We start from the raw sequence: 5,132 nt of genomic DNA, 5'->3' as shown, positions 1-5,132 counted from the left end.
AGTTCACTGAGCCTGAAACACTAAACTAAACTTTACTTTACTGTTTTACCACAAACTGACACTTTCTTGACTTGCTAAATTATCTTTTAAATTGACAAAACATCATATGTGTAATTCATGGCACAATTCAAACAGGATCAAACAATTATTTGTCTCTCGCCGTTGACTACCGTACAGATTTTTTCTGAAATAAGGTCCCATGGGGGACAGCGGAGGGGGAGGGGCTTAGACTCTCTATATGATGAAGACAAACAGCTGACTCACTTTGACTAAATAAATCAGATGAACCTGCAGTTTAACACTGGAGAATCCAAACGAAGCTCCACTGACCTGGTTTGTTTTCAATCTCAGAACAGAAATATTTCACCTTGATGTTTCCTTCACCCAATCTCTGTACAAACCAGTGCTGTAAGATTTTCAAAAGCATGCGAGGAAATAATAATTATAACTGTATTTACTGCCTTTAATCAACAGCTTGTCGGCTTCTGTTCGAGCCCAAAACCCACCGGGACTCAAATCCTAAATCTAAATCCTGCTGTTCATGTTGTTCATCCAGTCAGAAGAGTCAGTGTGCTTTAACTGTAACTTTAACTGTAAAATGTGTTGAATGTTGTCACAGTGATGGACAACAATACAGAATAAAGAATAACACTGTAGATAGGACGGTATATAATATCAATTAGACATTACACACCGTCTACAATATCTAATTGGCATTATACTATTATACTATACTATCTACAACATCCTGTAGATAGTATATAATATTGAATATTGTCATTGTAAACAGCTGATCTGTTGTGTTGCTTCTTGTTCTGTGGTGAATCATCTTCTCTCTTGGTGATGCACAGAGTCCTGATGTCAATAAAGCATCTGTTGAATAGGAGAGAGAGAGAGGTAGAGAGAGAGAGAGAGGGGGAGAGGGAGAGAGACAGAGAGAGAGGGAGAGAGAGACAGACAGAGAGAGAGAGAGAGGGACAGAGGGAGAAAGAGAGAGGGAGAGAGACAGAGAGAGAGAGACAGAGAAAGACAGAAAGAGAGAGACATAACCCATTTGTGTATTTAATTATTTGTTCATATTTTTATGTTCAGTTTTATACTTTACTTTTATTGTCGTTACCAGATTTTATTGTTATTACCATTTTCTTTCCTTTTCCTTTATCTACACACATGCATGAGAGAGAGACAGACAGAGAGAGAGGGAGAGACAGACAGAGAGAGAGAGGAGAGACAGAGGGAGAGAGAGAGAGAGAGAGAGTTTAACTTCTCTCCTCCTTGAGAAACCTGTCTAAAGTTGACTTTACACACTCTGATATTTAACTACTCTCTCCCTAGTGGAGGTGTGTGTGTGTGTGTGTGTGTGTGTGTGTGTGTGTGTGTGTGTGTGTGTGTGTGTGTGTGTGTGTGTGTGTGTGTGTGTGTGTGTGTGTGTGTGTGTGTGTGTGTGTGTGTAACCTTGAAATGTGAGGTTTCACTCATCAGACAGCTAACCCCTGTCCTGTTCTGCAGGTTCAGAACTGGTTGCAGGAAAAGATTTCCTACATATTTTACATGTCAGAACGTTCTCCAGCTGTTAAACTCTTCACTGGACTGAAACGTTTCTCTCAGTGTTCAGTATGAAGCAGCTGGATGAGACTCAGCTGACTGTCTGTCACACTGCAGTCTATCTGAACATTACTCTGTTCAACCAAATACTACAAACATAACTTCCTTCCAAGGTAAAAACAGGTCCAGTCCATTTTTTTCTCAAGAGAAAGAAGAAAAAAAATCTTCTCAAGTGCCCTTTCTTTCTTAACTTTAGTCTTAAGAAAAAAAAAATTGGAAAAAAATGCTATTCTCAAAAACAGTTCTTATATATTTTCTTAACTTTCTTATGTTTCTTCCTAAGAAAAAACTTAGGAATAAATGGTATTCTTGAAATGAAAGTTGTCAAATTTGTTCTTGATTTTTGTCTTAAAACTCCTACAGTGAAAAGGTAAACCTCTAATATCATACTGTATATTTAAACACATTTTAGACAAGTAGGTTATAGTTCAAAGTCTTCATAGGTTCCCCTACACCTAACATTAAGATGAACATTTATTGTAAAGCTTTATTTGGTGTAGGGCCAGGTAGGCCTCTGTCTCATGTCTGTTGGAAATAAGCTGCAAATTTTACAGTTACCAACAGCAACCAATGTTTAAATCTTTGCTCTAGTTGCTCTAAATAGGTTTTTACCCAATTGTTTTGTAGATGGAAGCACTTTGGGTTGTCTCCTAGCCTTGTCTCCTAGCCTCCTAGCCTTGTCTCCTAGCCTCCTAGCCTTGTCTCCTAGCCTCCTAGCCTTATCTCCTAGCCTCCTAGCCTTGTCTCCTAGCCTCAGTGGCAGTAAGCCTAAAGTTTATTAACCAGAATTAATTCAGGCCCTATTCTGAGAAGTTCTTAAGTAGGAAAATTAAAGAAATTCGTAAGAAATGAGACTGTTACTAAGAAAATATTGAGGAATTGCACTGAAGAGCCTTCTTAAGAACTTCCTAAAATTTCCTCTTATGTCATTTCTTAAGATCTATCTTCGATATATTCTTAGATTATTAGATAGATTCTTAAGATCTATCTTAAGAAATGTCAGGTGTGTGTCCGGTGTGTTTCTGGTGTGTGTCCGGTGTGTGTCCGGTGTGTGTCAGGTGTGTGTCAGGTGTGTGTGTCCGGTGTGTGTCAGGTGTGTGTGTGTGTGTACCTTCAGGGGGACAGCTGGGTCCTCCTGTAGGTCTGGTTGGTGATGGACAGTCTGGTGAGCCGGGCGCCGTAATAATCCACGATGTAACTCGACCCGTCAGACGGACCGACGATCTGCAGACGCAACACACAACAGCTGACTGTTACTACTATTACATTTTTTTGTTTTTGTTTTCTCTCTTTATTCCTTTACTCTGCTTTTCCTTTTCTTTTCGGTTTCTTTTAATATTCTTTTACTCATTTTCTACTTTTCCCCCTATTTATTTAACAGTATTAGTAATAATAATAACTTTAGTTGTATAGCACTTTTATAAAAACAATATTTATAAAGTGCTTTACATACAATAGAAGAAAAATAAAAATACATTATAAAAATATACAGTATATAATAGAAAATAGGAATAAAAGGTAATATATGAGGCAAACAGGTACAACTAAAAACACACGAACAAACAGAGATACAATTAAAAACAGATCCAACTTTACATAAAAGTGTGTGCCGAATTTTAAAAAAAATAAAAAATAGGAATAAAAGGTAATACAAGAGATAAACAAGTACAACTACAAAAAAAAAAAATACAATTAATAAGATACAATTACAAACAGATGGAACTTTAAATAAAAGTGTGTGCCAAAACACAAGAAAGCAATAAAATGGAGATACTCTACTGATTTGTTTATATTGTTTTGTTCTTTCTAAACTTTTTTGGGGTTTCATTGCACTATATTGTAATTATGTATGATTGTTATTAAGGGAGACGCTCCATAAGCCCTCTGGGTTTCTTTGGTCTTCCAGGCACATGCTCTTTATGATGTTGGTATACATTATGGATATTTTGCTTGAATTATTCTTTCGTGCTAAATAAAATAATAAAAAAAAAACAGACAGTATTGTAGAACTCGTGACTCGATTCAGACTTGAAGGTTGACCCTGACCTGGACTCAGACCTGTGCACTGAGGACAGACAGCGGCTCACATCTTTTCAGTGTTTCCCTGAATCCGTCCTGATCGTCCGGTCGGTTTGACCCGGAGAAGAGAAACGTGCCGCGACTTCAGAAACCATTTCAAAATTTAAAAACACGAACAAAAATCCAAAGCAAATACGACGACGGAAACTCTAGACGGAAACTCAGCTCAACAATAAATGTTGGAGCTGAGCTCAGCTGACTGAGGCAGAGCTTCACTAAGAACCCTGTGAGGAACATTTATGTTCCTGTGAGGAACATTTATGTTCCTCACAGAACAACTTGAGTTGTTTATGGAAAAATAAGCAAAACTAGATAATTGTTCACTTCAGAGGTAAAATGTAGACAGACTCAACAACCAGCAGACCAGACCAGACAGACCAGACAGAACAGACAGAACAGACAGACAGACCAGACCAGAACAGAACAGACCAGAACAGACTGCAGCAGCTTCAGGACTGCAGTGCTGCAGCTGCAGCTGCAACAGGTCTGGAAATCAAGCGCTCTCCTCCTCCTCCTCCTCCTCCTCCTCCTCGCTGTGAGTTCAGGGTGAGACGGACCGTCCATCCATCTATCTGTCCGTCCCTGTTGGCCGCAGCAGACCTCCTGCTGATGGATGTCCAGCCTCTATTATCTAAAACGCCTCAACAGGAAGCGGCGGCGGCCGATCTGTCCCCCCCCTCCCCCCTCCCCCCCTCCCCCCTCCATCCATCCGTCTATCTCCCTCCTCCTGCGCTCTCGGAGTCCATTAGAAACTTCCAGCGGCATCATTCATCCTGAGGGCCGGCGAGCCGCCGCGCCGCAGGATGGATGGAGGTAAATAATAATCAGACGCCCGCCGCCTGTTTATTCATCAGCCTCGGCGCCGCTCTCACCGCCGGGTAGTTAGCCGCTAAAATATGAGGCTCCGGCGCCTCGTGCCACGCTGAAATGGACCCTCCGGGAAACGAGGAACTCTTTATCATGAATGTCACTCTTAAAGAGGACAGGAAACAAGAGGCTGTGTGTGTGTGTGTGTGTGTGTGTGTGTGTGTGTCTGTGTGTGTGTGTGTGAGTAAGCAACATACAGCTAATGTGGAGTGTAAGTGTTTTGGAGTTTAAATCATGGCTCTCTGAGGGCCTCAGGGAGTCTGAACCAGTCTGAACCAGTACCTGACTGGTTTCTCACTCACCTGCATGGCGATCAACATGAAGTCGACCAGACTGCCGATTCCACAAAACCCAACAGTACAGAACTTCAACAGACCTGAGAGAGAGAGAGAGAGAGAGAGAGAGGGGGAGAGAGAGAGAGAGAGAGAGAGAGGAGGGGGGGGGGGGGACAGAGACAGAGAGAGAGGGAGAGAGACACAGAGAGAGAGAGAGAGAGAGAGAGAGAGAGAGAGAGAGAGAGAGAGAGAGAGAGAGGGGGAGAGAGAGAGAGAGAGAGAGAGAGAGAGAGAATCAATAAGAAA

At 41.3% G+C, this 5,132-nt stretch overlaps 1 long non-coding RNA gene across 1 annotated transcript; it reads right to left on the bottom strand.

The window, feature by feature from the left end:
- Positions 1-224: 224 nt before the first annotated feature.
- LOC139664773 (uncharacterized) lies at positions 225-4,928 on the bottom strand. The gene is made up of 3 exons (XR_011696850.1): positions 4,854-4,928; positions 2,717-2,829; positions 225-873 (listed from the first exon to the last, which is right to left on the bottom strand). It is a non-coding gene; the product is annotated as an uncharacterized lncRNA (long non-coding RNA).
- Positions 4,929-5,132: the final 204 nt, after the last annotated feature.

Source organism: Centroberyx affinis, unplaced genomic scaffold (assembly GCF_046629955.1).
Source record: "Centroberyx affinis isolate AG114_WGS23_722 - 3 ecotype Tasmania unplaced genomic scaffold, CSIRO-AGI_Caff_v1 ptg004370l_1, whole genome shotgun sequence".
NCBI lineage: Eukaryota > Metazoa > Chordata > Actinopteri > Beryciformes > Berycidae > Centroberyx > Centroberyx affinis.
The sequence above is the reverse complement of the archived record's forward strand: the minus strand, read 5'-3'. Positions and strand labels throughout refer to the sequence as shown.